Source organism: Salvelinus namaycush, chromosome 20 (genome assembly GCF_016432855.1).
Source record: "Salvelinus namaycush isolate Seneca chromosome 20, SaNama_1.0, whole genome shotgun sequence".
NCBI classification, from domain to species: domain Eukaryota; kingdom Metazoa; phylum Chordata; class Actinopteri; order Salmoniformes; family Salmonidae; genus Salvelinus; species Salvelinus namaycush.
The window spans coordinates 43414128-43433533 of NC_052326.1; the positions used below are offsets into that span (position 1 = coordinate 43414128).

At 43.7% G+C, this 19406-nt stretch overlaps 1 pseudogene; it reads left to right on the forward strand.

Moving 5' to 3' along the window:
• Window positions 1–472: 472 nt before the first annotated feature.
• LOC120064838 lies at window positions 473–17749 on the forward strand (annotated as a pseudogene).
• The last annotated feature ends 1657 nt before the right edge of the window (window positions 17750–19406 follow it).

Below are 19406 nucleotides of genomic sequence, written 5' to 3' on the forward strand. Positions count from 1 at the left end.
ATCATCAAATCTGTTCAATCATTGGTTGAATACGCCATCTGTGAAACATCGACTCTGTTAATCTAAAAAAAGGTACTTTGTAACCTTGGTGCCTTAGTATATTGTTGTTTTGTTATTTGCTGTGTCATACCTCAAGTTATTACTTTCTCTACCATAAAAAGGTTTTAGAAGTAACTTTTAGGGTTGTTTTCTGTAGCGCAATGCTGTGCGATGTTTATCCATGATCAGTTTGAGTTGTTGTCCTGATTCATTCTTTCAGACCTAGCCTAAAATCTTTGCGTGTTTTTCGGTTATTTTCTTCAATTGCACCAGGGAATTATCCAAAAATGAACGACCAGGATATGATTACTGAATGCTCCAATGACGTCTTTGTTCAGTTTGCCGAATCTCTGCACATATTTACAGGATATGTATGCGGGGGTTTTCTAGAATCATAGCAGCAGCCCTTCTGTATGTGTTTTACCTAAAGCCTATGCTTCTAACTCGACAAGTACGTTTGTAAAGGTGATTATTATTAGTTTGTGTCATAGCATGTTGGTTGAAATAGCCAAATACTGCACTGAGAATACTAACAGCAATATTCCATAACAGTACAGTCATATAAGTGCACTATTTGGCAAACATCAATGTAATATTAGCACTATTTCAACCAATGCGTTGTAACTGTTTAACTTTGGGATAGGGGGCAGTATTTTGACCTCCGGATGAAAAGCGTGCCCAAAGTAAACTGCCTGTTACTCAGGCCCAGAAGCTAGGATATGCATATAATTGGTAGATTTGGATAGAAAACACTCTAAAGTTTCTAAAACGGTTAAAATAATGTATGTGAGTATAACAGAACTGATATGGTACGCAAAACCCAGAGGACAAACCACCCCCCCTCAATGGCTAGCACTTTAATTATATGGCCAAGTCCTCCCAGATTGCAGTTCCTAGGGCTTCCACTAGATGTCAACAGTCTTTAGAAAGAGTTTCAGGTTGGTTTTTGGAAAAATTACCCAGAAATTGTAGTGCCTTAGACCGCTATGCCACTCGGGATATCTGTTTATATTACAGACTTCATACCACAGAAGCTATAAAAGGTTCTAACCAAATCTATCCAGATTGTAACCCTAATTGGAATATAATTTTGCCTTCAATCCAAGAGCATGGGATGGGGTTCAAAGGATAGTTCAGCACAAATACATATTTCAATATTTCTTCCCTTTCCTTGAAAGCAGTCTATGGCTGAACTTTCCATTTTAAGATCACATTAAATAGGACTGAATACATCTGGCAGACTTTGATGCAAACTGTCCCTTTAATGTCAATTCCCAACGATAGCCCTTAGCGGATGGAGCCTCCAGCCCATCGCTGCACGAGCACTCCAAGCATCCCATCCTCCCCAACGGAGTGTCCTCATCTGACTCTAGCGGAGTCACTGAGCCATGACCAGGACGATGATGACAGCAGTTCATCTCCTCGCTGGTCACCAAGAGCCTCCAGAACGAGAGTTTCACCCAGGTGGCCCACTACCCCCACACAGTCTCTCAGACAGGGTGAGCTGATGTGGGATAGATATTCAGTTAAAGGGATAATTCAGAGAAATTACATATTAAGATTTGTGTTTTCTTACCTTGAAATCAGTCTACACTCTTAGAAAAAAGGGATCCAAAAAGGTTATTTGGCTATCTACATGGGAGAACCCTTTTGGGTTCCATGTATATCCCTCTGTTGAAAGGGTTCTACATGGAAACCAAAAGGGTTACTCAAAGGTTTCTCCCATGGGGTGTATAAGAGTGTATAGACAATCCTCACTTTAATGTAGATAAACTATCCCTTGGACTGGATCATCAAAGTTCTAGCTGTTTATGATGATGTCATATTTCTGAGTACCTTTTAATGTGTTCTACTGTAAATGCAAGCTGTGTTTCTAGTGTAGCTGTTATCATTGTAGATTTGAGTGCAGGATTAGCCTATACTCTCTGGCTCTGCAGGAACGTGCAGCAACACTGTTCACAGGTCCTGGAGGAGAAATGTGTGGTGGGTGACCTCTTTCTTTCATCACACACTAGCAAACAATTTATAATGCTAAATGTTCATAATGCAATGACTGACTGGTCTGTTGTGACAAAGCTCTTAAAAGAAAAGGAGAAAAAAAGCGAGAATGGACTCTACCTACATGTGTATTTATCCTACTGTTTTTACCAAACTAAGCATAATCATAATCTGTTATGAATGCACTTATAGTGCCTATTATATCCCCATATAGCATTATAAGACATGATATAAGCTTTTTTTTGTGCATTTTTATCGATAATACTTGCTATGTAATTTCAAATCAAATAAAAATGTATTTGTCACGTGCCACATACAACAGGTGTAGACCTTACAGTAAAATGCTTACTTACCAACAATGCTTAACCAACAATGCAGTTTTAAGAAAATACCTAAAAAAGTAAGAGATAAGAATAACAAATAATTCAAGAGCAGCAGTAAAATAACAATAGCGGGGCTAAATACAGGGGGTGCAAGTACAGAGTCAATGTACAGAGTCAAAGTACAGTGTCAACTTTAATAACTCTATCTACATTTACATATTACCTCAGTTACCTCGACACCGGTGCCCCCGGTAATATGTAATATGTAAATGTAGATAGAGTTATTAAAGTGACTATGCATAGATAATAACAGAGATTAGCAGCAGGGTAAAAGAGGGGGGGGGGGCAATGCAAATAGTCTGGGTAGCCATTTGATTAGATGTTCAGGAGTCTTATGGCTTGGGGTAGAAGCTGTTTAGAAGCCTTTTTGTCCTAGACTTGGTGCTCCGGTACTGCTTGCCATGCGGTAGCAGAGAGAACAGTCTTTGACTAGGGTGGCTGGAGTCTTTGACCATTTTTAGGGCCTTCCCATGACACCGCCTGGTATAGAGGCCATGGTTGGAAGGAAGCTTGGCCTTAGTGATGTACTGGGCCGTACGCATCACCCTCTGTAGTGCCTTGCGGTCGGAGGCCGAGCAGTTGCCATTCCAGGCAGTAATGCAACCCGTCAGGATGCTCTCGATGGTGAAGCTGTAGGACCTTTTGAGGATCTCAGGACCCATGCCAAATCTTTTCAGTCTCCTGAGGGGGAATAAGTTTTGTCGTGCCCTCTTCATGACTGTCTTGGTGTGCTTGGACCATGTCAGTTTGTTGGTGATGTGAATGCCAAGGAACTTGAAGCTTTCAACCTGCACCACTACAGCCCCGTCAATGAGAATGGGGGTGTGCTCGAAGTCCAGGATCTAGTTGCAGAGGGAGGTGTTTAATCCCAGGGTTCTTAGCTTATTTTTTATTTAACTAGGCAAGTCAGTTAAGAACAAATTCTTATTTACAATGACGGCCTACCAGGGAACAGTGGGTTAACTGCCTTGTTCAGGGGCAGAAGGACATATTTTTACCTTCTCAGCTCGGGCATTCGGTCCAGCAACCTTTCGGTTATTGGCCCAATGTTCTAACCACTAGGCTACCTGCCGCCCCTGCCGAGCTTTGAGGGCACTATGGTGTTGAATGCTAAGCTGTAGTCAATTAATAGCATTCTCACAGTTGTTCCTTTTGTCCAGGTGGGAAAGGGCCGTGTGGAGTGCAATAGAGATTGCATCATCTGTGGATCTGTTGAGGTGGTATGCAAATTGGAGTGGGTCTAGTGTTTCTGGGATAATGGTGTTGATGTGAGCCATGACCATCCTTTCAAATCATTTCATGGCTACAGACGTGAGTGCTACGGGTCTGTATTCATTTAGGCAGGTTACCTTAGTGTTCTTGGTCACAGGGACTATGGTGGATTGCTTGAGACATGTTGGTATTACAGACTCGGACAGAGAGAGGTTGAAAATGTCAGTGAAGACACTTGCCAGTTGGTCAGCGCATGCTCAGAGTACACACCCTGATAATCTGGCTGGCCCTGCGGCCTTGTGAATGTTGACCTGTTTAAAGGTCTTGCTCACATCGACTGTGGAGAACATGATCACACAGTCGTCCGGAACAGCTGATGCTCTCATGCATGTTTCTGTAACGTCCTGACCAGAGTTCTTATGTGTTTTGCTTGTTTAGTGTTGGTCAGGACGTGAGCTGGGTGGGAATTCTATGTTGTGTGTCTAGTTCGTCTGTTTCTGTGTTCAGCCTAATATGGTTCTCAATCAGAGACAGCTGTCAATCGTTGTCCCTGATTGAGAATCATATATAGGTGGCTTGTTTTGTGTTGGGGATTGTGGGTGGTTGTTTCCTGTCTCTGTGTTTGTGTTCTGCACCAGATAGGACTGTGACGGTTAGTTCGTTTGTTATTTTGTATAGTGTCTATGTCTAACGTTAGTAGCTTGTGCATTGCACTTTTGTTTGTAGCTTCACGGTCGTTTGTGGTTTTGTATTAGTTTGTCAGTATCTTGTCTTTGTGTTAATTAAATTCATGGAAAATTACCACGCTGCACATTGGTCCTCCGATCCTTCTCTCCTCTCCTCGTCCGAGGAGGAGGAAGAGCTAGACTGCCGTTACAGTTTCAGTGTTACTTGCCTTGAAGCGAGCATATTTAGCTTGTCTGGTAGGCTCGTGTCACTGGGCATGTGTCAAATGTTGGTGCGTCAAAATCTCAAGACGATATCTCCCTTACTTCTCCTGTTTCCTTGTTGTAGCTCTTTCTCCAAATTCTCATAATTATACTCAGTGGTCGGTTTCCAAGATAAAAAGGATTCAGATTTGTACATCAATGTCTTCTCCTGCAGGAAAGGGTAGGAAGGAATCTCTGTCAAAATCTTGATATACTGTGGCAAGAAAAAGTATGTGAACCCTTTGGAATTACCTGGATTTTTGCATAAATTGGTCATCAAATTTGATCTGATCTTCATCTAAGTCACAACAATAGACAAATATAGTGTGCTTAAACTAATAACACACAAATTATTGTATTTTTCTTGTCTTTATTGAATACATAAACATTCAGTGTAGGTTGGAGAAAGTATATGAACCCCTAGGCTAATGACTTCTCCAAAAGCTAATTGGAGTCAGGGGTCAGCTAACCTGGAGTCAAATCAATGAGACAAGATTGGAGATGTTGGTTAGAGCTGCCTTGCCCTATAAAAAAACATTCACAAAATTTGAGTTTGCTATTCACAAGAAGCATTGCCTGATGTGAACCATGACTCGAACAAAAGAGATCTCAGAAGACCTAAGATTAAGATTTGTTTACTTGCGTAAAGCTGGACATTGTTACAAAAGTATCTCTAAAAGCCTTGATCATCAGTCCACGGTAAGACAAATTGTCTATAAATTGAGAAAGTTCAGCACTGTTGCTACTCTCCCTAGGAGTGGCCGTCCTGCAAAGATGACTGCAAGAGAACAGCGCAGAATGCTCATTGAGGTTAAGAAGAATCCTAGAGTGTCAGCTAAAGATTTACAGAAATCTCAGGAATGTGCTAACATCTCTGTTGACGAGTCTACGATACGTAAAATACTTAACAAGAAGGGTGTTCATAGGAGGACACCACGGAAGAAGCCACTGCTGTCCAAAAAATACCTTTCTGCACATCTGAAGTGCACCTGGATGTTCCACAGCGCTACTGGCTAAATATTCTGTGGACAGATGAAACTGCAGTTGAGTTGTTTGGAAGGAACACCCAACACTATGTGTGGAGAAAAAAATGCACAGCACACCAACATCAAAGCCTCATTCCAACTGTAAAGTATGGTGGAGGGAGCATCATGGTTTGGGGCTGCTTTGCTGCCTCTGGGCCTGGACAGCTTGCTATCATTGACAGAAAAATGAATTCACAAGTTTATCAAGACATTTTGCAGGAGAATGTTAGGCTGTCTGCCAATTTAAGCTCAACAGAAGTTGGGTGAAGCAACAGAATGGCTTCAACAGTAGAAAATACACCTTCTGTAGTGGCCCAGTCAGAGTCCGGACCTCAACCTGATTGAGATGCTGTGGCATGACCTCAAGAGAGCAGTTCACACCAGACATCCCAAGAATATTGCTGAACTGAAACAGTTTTGTAAAGAGGAATGGTCCAAAATTCCTCCTGATCGCTGTGCAGGTCTAATCTGCAACTACAGAAAATGTTTGGTTGAGGTCATTGCTGCCAAAGGAGGGTTCACATAAATCCAAGGGTTCACATACTTTTTCCAGCCTGCACTGTGAATGTTTACAAGGTGTGTTAAATGAAGACATGAAAACATATAAAACGTTGTCTACGTAGTAGACTAGCACAATCAAACCTTTCAACCCGCATAATATGTAATTCACATTATACAAATTGACCCGCCAAATCTGAACCATATTATTTGCTCAGGCAAGTAAGACGTGATTTAAATGGGGGGAATTAAGTTTATGGGTAAACTTTTAAAAATACATCTTGAAGTTTGTGGGAATTTTTTTCTAAAAAGATCTTAAAGTTTGGTGGGAAACTGTAAGTACTGTATGTGTCGCTCCACAGACAAAGGGCTTTAGCAAACAGGTGGAGACCTTCTGCCAGAGACTGCTGGGCAGGTCCAGTATTCTCCCCAGAAATGAGGCCCAGGATGTTATCCACACCCTCATCCACTGTCTCCTATCGGTGGAAAACCAGTTGACTGAGACTCAGGCCGCAGACATGAAGGTGAGAAACTGTAAGAATGACTCAAAATAAGGGAGAGATATCATCTATACTCAATACATTTCTATCTGGACGTTCTGTAACGTTGCAGTCTTCTGAACAGGCCCCAGGTTTCACTCATCATGGGTCGTATTCATTAGGTACCAAACTGAAGAAAATGGACTGAAACAGGGAGGGATAACCTGGACTTGTTCAATAAGAACCACTTGTTTTTGCTTTCCATTGTAAAATGTTTTGCTACGGTGTGCCTTAATGAATACATCCCTGTTTTTAATATTATTTGTTTGACCCGCTCTAGGTATGGCATACGCGTATCCAGTATTATAGGCTTCTCAGATCTAGCTACACAAGTCAATTGAAATCTTATCAAATTTATTCATAAAGTCCTTTTTACATCAGCAGTTGTCACAAAGTGCTTATACTGTAACCCGAACTAGACCCCAAAGACATTGCAAAAACAAAAGCAATGCCAAAGCGGTAAGGCTTGTTTCTAGATCCATATCTCTCTTCCCACCAGCTCTCCCAGAGGACACAGGAGAAGCTGCTGTGGTGGGAGGAGCTGAAGTGTGTGCTGCGGGCCAAGCAGGCCCTGCTCCGGCAGAAGGCATCCCCCAGACAGGGCCTAGTGGCCCGAGGCCTGGAGCAGCTGACCAGTGACGGGACACCTGACCTTCGCCACCATGGAGAAGACCCTGGCCGAGCTGCAAGCTGCCCTGACCGATGGGCTCCAGTACTGCAGTGAAGGTGACTCATGACGCAGACACAGATGCATGCTCGCAGGAGCATGCACACTCACACACACACACACACGTTTTTCGTTAATCTGTAATCTGCTAACCGGGGGATTCCTGACACATTATTGTTCTTGCGGGCCACCAACTCCAAATAGCCAACCAGTGAAGCAAAGAAACTGGTGTGTGTTTTTAACAAAAGAGTGACCTCCTTGAATTCAATATCAGGTCAAATATTGTGTAGTAGATTAGCATTCTAGTTCATGTGAAATCAGTACCCAGAGGGTAGAATTTGGAACATAGTGTCATAATGACGTCTTTGCAACCAGTTATGCCCACTGGGAAGTTGTGTAATTCTGTAATACCCTGCTGGATGTCCCTCCTGAGGAATATGGTGGCAATCTTTCAGTATTATGTGGCCTAGTTCCTCATCTTAAATGAACTGGTGTCTTAAAATAGCCCATTTTACGGCCTCTTCTCCATTTCTAACAAGATTGAATCAAATAAATGTATGGAAGTATCAAGTGATTAGTCTTTGAGAGCACCAATGCAAACCAAAATAAAACATAATTGTATAGTAATACAGTTTTGACATAGGGAAAGGGGGATACCTAGTCAGTTGTCCAACGAATGAAATGCGTCTTCCACATTTAACCCAACCCCTCTGAATCAGAGAGTTGCGGGGGCTGCCTTAATCGACATCCACGGCACCCAGGAAACAGTGCCTTGCTCAGGGGTAGAACGACAGATTTTTACCTTGTCAGCTCGGGGATTTGATCCAGCAACCTTCCGGTCACTGGCCCCCCAATGCTCTAACCACTAGGCTACCTGCCGCCCCATCATAAGTACATTTGTAGTAATGAAATGTACTACTCGACTATAAATGGTAAGTGCATAATGATACACAGAAAAATGAAGTGAATTGTGTTAAACTGGTCATATTCTGTGCCGAATCAGCAACTTAGTGTAGTAGCATTGTGATCAAAACTACATGTAACTTCATTTTTTATACAGAATGCAGGATAAAGACCAAGGAGCTTGAGTATGAAAAGTGCAAGAAGATCGACTCCAAGAAGAAGAAGCTCTTGAGAACTCAAGCGAAGGAGAGAAGCCGTGTCTTGGATTCTGCACAGACTCACAGTGACCCACAGGAATTTGTGAAGGTCAATATCTCTCTTTTAGTAGGCTCATTCGTTCCCTGTCATGTGTCCAGTGCCACAACAATAGTAGTAGTAAACTACTGCTCACATTGATCTATTCAATCACTTCACTATAAAGTCTACTTTGGATGAGTGCCACCTCTGTGTAAGTCTATAACAGTTATCCATCTCATTACATTACATTGTTAATGGCTCCTGATAGCTGCATGCTCCGGGTTTAACAGTTCAATTTTCCTCTCCAGTTGTATCAAGAGCAGGTAGCTTAGTGGTTAGAGTTTTGGGCAAGTAACCGTGAAGGTTAACCCACTGTTCCTAGGCCGTCATTGTAAATAAGAATTTGTTCTTAACTGACTTGCATAGTTAAATTTAAAAAATGTTCTGAAACAAAAGAAGCAGAGCAGTGACTTGGAGCTGCAGCAGGATGGTAGAGTGGCTGGGGTCTTTGGAGGGTAGGTTGTCATGATCAAAAGTATGGGGACAGCTGCTCAGTTGAACATCTCCTTCCAATATCATGTGCATTAATATGGAGTTAATCCCCCTTTTGCTGCTATAACAGCCTCCACTCTTATGGGAAGGCTTTCCACTAGATGTTGGAACATCGCTGTGGGGACTTACTTCCATTCAGCCACAAGCGCATTAGTGAGGTAGGGCACTGATGTTGGCGATTAGGCCTGGCTCGCAGTCGGTGTTCCAATTCATCCCAAACTTGTTTGATGGGGTTGAGGTCATAGCTCTGTGCAGGCCAGTCAAGTTCTTCCACACCGATTTTGACAAACCATTTCTGTATGGACCTTGCTTTGTGCACAGGGCATTGTCATGCTGAAACAGGAAAGGACCATCCCCAAAGTTAGAAGCACAGTATTGTCTAGATGCTGTAGCATTAAGATTTCCCTTCACTGGAACTAAGGGGCCTAGCCTGAACCATGTAAAACAGCCCCAGACCATTATTCCTCCTCCACCAAACTTTATAGTTGGCACTATGGATTGGGGCAGGTAGCGTTCTAATGGCATCCGGCAGACTAAAGATTTGTCCTTCGGACTGCCAGATCGTGAAGCTTGATTCATCACTCCAGAGAACGCGTTTCCACTGCTCCAGAGTCCAATTGTGGTAAGCTTTACACCACTCCAGCTGATGCTTGGCATTGCGCATTGTGATGTTAGGCTTGTGTGCAGCTGCTTGGCCATGGAAACCCATTTCATGATGCTCCCGACTAACAGTTCTTGTGCTGTCTTTGCTTCCAGAGGCAGTTTGGAACTCGGTAGTGAGTGTTGCAACCGATGACAGATGGTTTTTACGAACTTCAGCACTCGGCGGTCCTGTTCTGTGAGCTTGTGTGGCCTACCACATTGCGGCTGAGCGTTGTTGCTCTTAGACATTTCCACTTCACAGTAACAGCACTTACAGTTGACTGGGGCAGCTCTAGCAGAGCAGAAATTTGTTGAACTGACTTGTTGGAAAGGTAGCATCCTATGACGGTGCCACGTTGAAAGTCACTGAGCTCTTCAGGAAGGCCATTCTACTGACAATGTTTGTTTATGGAGATTGCATGTGTCGTGACTTTACTTTCATTAATCTGTTATTTATCTAATCAACTAACTATTTTTAATTGTTACCAGATTAAAGTAATCATGTAACATTTGACTCATTAGAATTTGGGGCACCACGAGAGCAGTTCTTTAAAGAGTTACTATCTCCCGAATTAAACTCTAAAGGTCTTATCACATCCATAAACAGTCAACTTATTAATCATAACCTTGTATCATATCATCATTCTGAACAGTCGTAACCTCCTGTATCTGCAAAAACCAGAGCCTTACTTATGATTCAGTACTACACAAATTGGTTTAATTATTTATTTACTAGCTAACTAAATGTTAACACAGGATAAACATACACACTTAATACATTAGAAACAGGTCACTAGCGGACTGACACAATATGGCGGCTTGTTACAAAAGAGGAGGGCAGAGAGGGACAGAGACATAATACTTTGGTACATTTAGAAACTACTCTCACAGTAATCATATACTTTGTACACGAACCACCGTCCGTTTGGAGTAAGAAATCATGAATGTATTTACATGTAAATGCCTTGGTTCTTCATGTATTTCTGTCGGAACCAGGCCGCCTTGGAAATTGAGTTCAGCCTCTGCTGTCGTCCGGTATCCGGTGACAGAGTTTATTCTACTTCCATTCGCTCTGGAAGATGCTTATTTGAAGATAGGCTAGCCAGCCGTGTTGATGGTTATCAGTGGGGTGATGAGAATAGCATACTAAGGTGATTTGAGAAGAGTAGTAGAATGGTCCCACTTAAATTTGCTTCTCTAGATACTTTACTTAGGACAGCTAATCAGCAGTACCAGTGATTGTCCGGGAGGTGACTTTATCGTCTCTACCTCGTGTTGAGATTCAGAGTTCGAACCACTTTGGATGTGAGCTGCAGCTCCACGTCTTTCTAGTCTGATATGTTCATTCTTAAAGTTCATTCGAAAGGGCGGTTCCGTCAGGCTGACACACTCTCTGACCTCACTCAAGGGTGCGGTGAATACTAACGAACAAAGTTATAGAAACTATTTCCTCTTATAGTTTCTAAAATCACATCCCTCTCTTAACAAAAACACTCATCATATTTCATGCACAACGCATCGGAAGGACACTTCACACATATAGTGTGTGTACTTTTCAAGTTACAGTATATCCTTTATACATTTTTTAATGACATCACAAAATAACAACTGAAATGACATTATTATTCTTTAGATCGCCTCTGACCATTCCCCATGTTCTACGTTAGAAATATTTTTCCAGTATTTGTTTTAGAACGTGTTAGAGTTTTGGTGGGAAAAGTGTCTGAAACAAAGGCCCATTCCTGTGGTGATCATTGGAGAGGAAGATAGGTGAATGTTCTGTCCTTGATTTACAACAGGGTGTGAGCTGTCAACTGCCACCAGTTCCCTTCTCCCCCTTCTGTGGGTGAGAGATGGTCTGCTGGAAGTAATTTGTTGCCAAGCTGATCTGACCTATTTGGATCCTTACAGGACAGTCATGACACATGGCTGGCTGTGTGCTCGATTTTATACAACTGTCAGCAACGGGTATGGCTAAAATGGCCAAATCCCCTAATTTGAAGGGATGTCCACATACTTTTGTATATATAGTGTATTTCCTGTAGCACCCACCTAACGTCACAATATGACAACATGACGTCACAGTCGCAACACAATCAGAACGATTGGGAACTATTTCGCGCTGGCAAGATTTTTACATAACACCACCCAACTTTTTAACCTATTGTTTGTGTTTTGTACTGTTTACTTCATTCTACCTTGTCAAAGAGGTTGAGGAGTCCCCTGGTTTTTGTCTATTGAATTATCCTAGCCAATAGCCCCAAGCAGTCAGCATTCGCCTTGTACCACTGGTCTTTCTTATTTCTCATGGTATATCACCCATGCTTTTGTATCTCCAGAGGCATCATGCCAGACCAGGAGCAGAGGCTATGGTTGGATCAAGATGGTGACCTGGCTGCACTGCTGCAGCAGGCAGAGGGCAATGCCAAACGGCAACTGGAGGGCCTACGGGCTCAGCTGGAACAAGATGGACAGTTAGGAATTCTTCCAGACCTAGAAATGTAATGAATAGAGCTGACTCGATTTCTTATTTTACCTGACAGACATCCTTTCTGCTCAATACATTTCTATCTGGAGGTTCTGTAATGTTACAGTCTACTGAACAGGCCCCAGGTTTATCTCATCTTGGGTTGTATTCATTAGGTACCAAACTGAAGAAAACGGAGTGAAACAGGGAGAGAATACCTGGACCAATAAGAACCACTTGTTTTTGCTTTCCATTATAAAAAGTTTTGCTACGTTGTGCCTTAATGAATACGCCCCTGGTTTTAATACTGTATTTCTGTTTGACCCGCTGTAGGTAATCAAATCAAATTTTATTTGTCACATACACATGGTTAGCAGATGTTAATGCGAGTGTAGCGAAATGCTTGTGCTTCTAGTTCCGACAATGCAGTAATAACCAACGAGTAATCTAACCTAACAATTCCACAACTACTACCTTATACACACAAGTGTAAAGGGATAAAAAATATGTACATAAAGATATATGAATGAGTGATGGTACAGAACGGCATAGGCAAGATGCAGTAGATGGTATAGAGTACAGTATATACATATGAGATGAGTAATGTAGGGTATATAAACATAAAGTGGCATAGTTTAAAGTGGCTAGTGATACATGTATTACATAAAGATGGTAAGATGCAGTAGATGATATAGAGTACAGTATATACATATACATATGAGATGAGTAATGTAGGGTATGTAAACATTATATTAAGTGGCATTGTTTAAAGTGGCTAGTGATACATTTTTACATAAATTTCCATCAATTCCCATTATTAAAGTGGCTGGAGTTGAGTCAGTATGTTGGCAGCGGCCACTAAATGTTAGTGGTGGCTGTTTAACAGTGTGATGGCCTTGAGATAGAAGCTGTTTTTCAGTCTCTCGGTCCCTGCTTTGATGCATCTGTACTGACCTCGCCTTCTGGATGATAGCGGGGTGAACAGGCAGTGGCTCTGGTGGTTGTTTTCCTTGATGATCTTTATGGCCTTCCTGTGACATCGGGTGGTGTAGGTGTCCTGGAGGGCAGGTAGTTTGCCCCCGGTGATGCGTTGTGCAGACCTCACTACCCTCTGGAGAGCCTTATGGTTGTGGGCGGAGCAGTTGCCATACCAGGCGGTGATACAGCCCGACAGGATGCTCTCGATTGTGCATCTGTAGAAGTTTGTGAGTGCTTTTGGTGACAAGCCGAATTTCTTCAGCCTCCTGAGGTTGAAGAGGCGCTGCTGCGCCTTCTTCACAACGCTGTCTGTGTGGGAGGACCAATTCAGGTTGTCCGTGATGTGTACACCGAGGAACTTAAAACTTACTACCCTCTCCACTACTGTCCCGTCGATGTGGATAGGGGGGTGCTCCCTCTGCTGTTTCCTGAAGTCCACAATCATCTCCTTTGTTTTGTTGACGTTGAGTGTGAGGTTATTTTCCTGACACCACACTCCGAGGGCCCTCACCTCCTCCCTGTAGGCCGTCTCGTCGTTGTTGGTAATCAAGCCTACCACTGTAGTGTCGTCCGCAAACTTGATGATTGAGTTGGAGGCGTGCATGGCCACGCAGTCGTGGGTGAACAGGGAGTACAGGAGAGGGCTCAGAACGCACCCTTGTGGGGCCCCAGTGTTGAGGATCAGCGGGGTGGAGATGTTGTTACCTACCCTCACCACCTGGGGGCGGCCCGTCAGGAAGTCCAGTACCCAGTTGCACAGGGCGGGGTCGAGACCCAGGGTCTCGAGCTTGATGACGGGTTTGGAGGGTACTATGGTGTTAAATGCTGAGCTGTAGTCGATGAACAGCATTCTCACATAGGTATTCGTCTTGTCCAGATGGGTTAGGGCAGTGTGCAGTGTGGTTGCGATTGCGTCGTCTGTGGACCTATTGAGTCGGTAAGCAAATTGGAGTGGGTGTAGGGTGGAGGTGATATGGTCCTTGTCTAGTCTCTCAAAGCACTTCATGATGACGGAAGTGAGTGCTACGGGGTGGTAGTCGTTTAGCTCAGTTACCTTAGCTTTCTTGGGAACAGGAACAATGGTGGCCCTCTTGAAGTATGTGGGAACAGCAGACTGGGAAAAGGATTGATTGAATATGTCCGTAAACACACAAGCCAGCTGGTCTGCGCATGCTCTGAGGACGCGGCTGGGAATGCCGTCTGGGCCTGCAGCCTTGCGAGGGTTAACACGTTTAAATGTTTTACTCACCTCGGCTGCAGTGAAGGAGAGCCCGCAGCTTTTGGTAGCGGGCCGTGTCAGTGGCACTGTATTGTCCTCAAAGCGAGCAAAAAAGTGATTTAGTCTGTCTGGGAGCAAGACATCCTGGTCCGCGATGGGGCTGGTTTTCTTTTTGTAATCCGTGATTGACTGTAGACCCTGCCACATACCTCTTGTGTCTGAGCTGTTGAATTGCGACTCTACTTTGTCTCTATACTGGCACTTAGCTTGTTTGATTGCCTTGCGGAGGGACTAGCTACACTGTTTGTATTCGGTCATGTTATGGTGTGAGGAGGTGGCCCTGGCCTGCCTCAGACACCTAGATGAACAGCAGTTGAAGATCTTCAGAGACATGGTGGTCAGACAGAGGTACGTGCTGAATTTATTATTATTTAAAAAATGTAACTAGACAAGTCAGTTAAGAACAAATTATTATTTACAATGACGGCCTACCCTGGCGACGCTGGGCCAACCTTGCGCCGCCCTATGGGACTCCCAATCACAGCCACTGCACCACTCGGGAGCCCACTTAGACCACTGCACCACTCGGGAGCCCACGGGTGAACCAGGGAGCCAAATCAATCCATGCTTTTGCCTGGCAGGTGTGCCAAAGTATATAATAGAATATTCATCATTGACAACTTAATAGATTTAATACAATATGTTTAAGTGTGTTTAATGTGCATAATATGATTCAGTGTCTTTGAAATCAATGACAAGATATGCATTTGGACATATTGACTATTCTGAATATCACTATTTTGTTCTGTTCTATTCTATCCCAGCCACGAGGGGATGTTGATCGAGAATAAACAGTAACTACTGCTAGCTGCGGTGCAGAGGCACTTTTTGGCCAGACACTTCAGCCTGAGGATCCTGAAGGAGATGAGGCTGTCCAAGCTCAAGGTGCTGTCTCAGAATGACTTCAGGTCCCTGCTGGCTCTAGTGAACCAGACCCAGGCAACAGTCAGCCCAACAAAGACCAAAGCTCAGAATCAGGTCCAGTAACACTTCCACTTACAATTACAACAATAATAAACTATTCTGAACAAAAATAAAAATAAAAATTGTTGGTTCCATTTTCCATACGCATATTTCTCTCAAAGTTTCTGCACAAATTTGTCTACATCCCTTTTAGTGAGTATTTCTCCTTTGCCAAGATAATCCATCCACCTGACACGTGTGGCATATCAAGAAGCTGATTAAACAGCATGATCATTACACAGGTGCATATTGTGGTGGGGACAATAAAATGGCCACTCTAAAATGTGCAGTTTTGTTACACAACACAATGCCACAGATGTCTCAAGTTTTAAGGGAATGTGCAATTGGCATGCTGACTGTAGGAATGTCAACCTGAGCTGTTGCCAGAGAATTGAATGTTCATTTCCCTACCATAAGCTGCCTCCAACGTTGTTTTAGAGAATTTGGCAGGTTGTCCAACCATCCTCACATCCACAGACCACTTGTAACCACACCATCCCAGGACCTCCACATCTGGCTTCTTCACCTGCGGGATCGTCTGAGACAAGCCACCCCGCCAGCTGATGAAACTGAGGAGTATTTCTGTCTGCATTAAAAACGTACTGATTGGCTGGGCCTGGTTCCCCAGTGAGTTGGCTCCACAGGCCCACCCATGGCTGCGCCCCTGCCTAGTCATGTGATATCCATAGATTAGGGCCTATTGCATTTATTTCAATTGACTGATTTCCTTATAAGAACTGTAACTTAATAAAATCGTTGAAATTGTTCCATCTTGCGTTTACATTTTTGTTCCGTTTATTTCTTACAACAATACGGCCTACAAAAGCATAAGGAGATGAAGACATTAGTTTTGTCCAGAGTTTCTCAAGCCATTCCCAGGGGTGCACATGTCTGTTCCATCCCAGCGCAAACATGTCTAATTGCCTAGCCCTTGATTAGTTGAATCAGGTGTGTTAGTGGACACTCTAAGACCCCCCCTAGGAATTAATTGACAAACTGCTTTAGAGGCATTCACTGAGTATACAAAACATTAAGAACACCTGCTCTTTCCATGACATAGATTGACCAGGTGAATCCAGGTGAAAGCTATGACTCTATATTGATATCACTTGTTAAATCCACTTCAATCAGTGTAAATGAAGGGAAGGAGACATGTTAAATAAGGGTTTTTAAGCCTTGAGACAATTGAAACATGGTTTGTGTATGTGTCCTGTTCAGAGCGTGAATGGGCAAGACAAAATATTTAAGTGCTTCTGAACAGGGTATGGTAGTAGGTGCCAGGCGCACCAATTTGTGTCAAGAACTGCAACACTGCTTGGTTTTTCACGCTCAACTGTTTCCCGTGTGTATCAAGAATGGTCCAACACCCAAAGGACATCCAGCCAACTAGACACAACTGTGCGAAGCATTGGCATTACCATGGACCAGCATCCTACTGGAATGCTTTCGACACCTTGTAGACACCATGCCTCGACTAACTGAGTCTCTTCTGAGGGCAAAAGTGGGGGTGCAACTCAATATTAGGAAGATGTTTCTAATGTTCGCTATACTCCATCCAACTATGGCTCTGTTTGAGACTGTCAAGATGTCCCTGTCACCTTGTCACTGTGGTCTGTCACTCACCTCCCTATGTCTCCATCTCCCTCCAACCAGATCTCAGTGCCAGAATCGCCAAGGCGCACCTGGGACCGGAGACGCAGCTGATTGGCCACAGTTTCCAGTAGGAAACTGGAGACGGGGGCGGAGCTCCTGCAGGCCAACGCCCAGCTGCTGGTGGGACACGCCCTCAGCCAGAGCCTCTGGCAGCAGATGGATCAGGCCCCTCCCAGGTCTGCGCCCCAACCTGACCACAGCAGGAAGGTACCAGATCCTCTGGCCTCATCCAGAAACAACCCCTCGGCCACTGTTTCCTAAACTCGGTCCTGGGGACCCCAAGGTGTGCATGTTTTGTTTTTTGCCCTAGCACTACATAACCGATTCAAATAATCAAAGTTTGATGATGAGATGATGATGTGCGTCTATATCTCGCTGGGTTTTTGTAGAAGCACTTTGTGACATCTGCTGATGTATAAAGGGCTTTATAAAATACATTTGATAGATTAATTTAGTTAATTATTTGAATCAGCTGTGTGGTATTAGGGCAAAAAACAAAATGCATACCCCTTAGGGTCCCTAGAGCCGAGTTTGGGAAATGCTGCCCTAGTCCCTACCCCCTAGGTCAGACATGGGAAAACTACGGCCCATGTGATCATTTTGGATTAAAGTTGAATGACTAAAACCAGATAGAAATGAGAAGGGACCTATATGTGTTTTAATAACCACCCATTTTGTCATAGATGGGATATGTGATCTATTCTCACTGTTTATGCTTTGTGTATGTGTAGAGCCATCTGACGGTGGTAGCCTCGGAGTGTATATGTGACCAGGGATTCGCTTAGTGCTCTGGTCACCAGTTACTACTCTCAGATCCAAGACATCACCAAGGGCCTTCAGCAGCAGCACTCTAACAGGGCCAAAGATGAGATCTAGATTATATTATAAACTGGGTGGTTCAAGCCCTGAATGCTGATTGGCTGATAGCCATGGTATGTCAGACCGTAAACCACTGGTATGACAAAACATGTATTTTTACTGCTCTAATTACGTTGGTAACCAGTTTATAATAGCAATAATGCACTTCGGGGGTTTGTGGTATTTACACGGCTAAGGGCTACACACAATACCCCATAATGACAAAGTAAAAACAGTTATTTAGAATTTTTTGCAAATTTTATAAATAAATACAAAATAATATTACATTTACATAAGTATTCTGACCCTTTACCCAGTAATTTGTTGAAGCACCTTTGGCAGCGATTACAGCCTTGAGTCTTCTTGGGCTTGACGGCTGTATTTGGGGAGTTTCTCCCAATCTTCTCTGCAGATCCTCTCAAGCTCTGTCAGGTTGGATGGGGAGTGTCCCTGCACAGCTATTTTCAGGTCTCTCCGGGGATGTTTGATCGGGTTCAAGTCCAGGCTCTGGCTGGGCCACTCAAGGACATTCAAAGACTTGTCCCGAAGCCACTCCTGCGTTGTCTTGGCTGTGGGCTTAGGGTCGTTGTCCAGTTGAAAGGTGAACTTTCGCCCCAGTCTGAGGTCGCTCAGGAGCAGATTTTCATCAACGATCTCTCTGTACTTTGCTCCATTCATCTTTGCCTCGATCCTGACTAGTCTCCCAGTCTCTGCCGCTGAAAAACATCCCCACAGCATGACGCTGCCACCACCATACTTCACCGTAGGAATTGTGCCAGATTTCCTCCAGACCTGACACTTGGCATTCAGGCCAAAGAGATCAATCTTGGTTTCATCAGACCAGAGAATCTTGTTTCTCAAGGTCTGAGTGACTTTAGGTGCCTTTTGGCAAAATCCAGGCAGGCTGTCATGTGCCTTTTACTGAGGAGTGTCTCCTGTCTGGCCACTCTACCATAAAGGCCTGATTGGTGGAGTGCTGCAGAGATGGTTGTCCTTCTGGAAGGTTCTCCCATCTCCACAGAGGAACTCTGGAGCTCTGTCAGAGTGACCATCGGGTTCTTGGTCACCTCCCTGACAACCCCCTTCTCCCCCAACCGCTCAGTTTGGCCGGGGCGGCCAGCTCTAGGAAGAGTCTTGGTGGTTACAAACTTCTTCCATTTAAGAATGATGGAGGACACTGTGTTCTTGGGGACCTTCAATGATGCAGGCATTTTTTGGTCCCTTCCCCAGATCTGTGCCTTGACACAATCCTGTCTCAGAGCTCTACGGACAATTCCTTCGACCTCATGGCTTAGTTTTTGCTCTGACATGCACTGTCAACTGTGGGACCTTATATAGACAGGTGTGTGCCTTTCCAAATCATGTCCAATCAGTTGATTTTACCACAGGTGGACTTCAAGTTGTTGAAACATCTCAAGGATGATCAATGGAAACATGATGTTCCTGAGCTCAATTTCGAAGTCTCATAGCAAAGGGTCTGAATACTTACAGTATGTAAATCAGGTATTTCTGTTTTGATTTTTTTTATACATTTGCAAACATTTCTAAAAACCTGTTTTCGCTTTGTCATTATGGGGTATTATG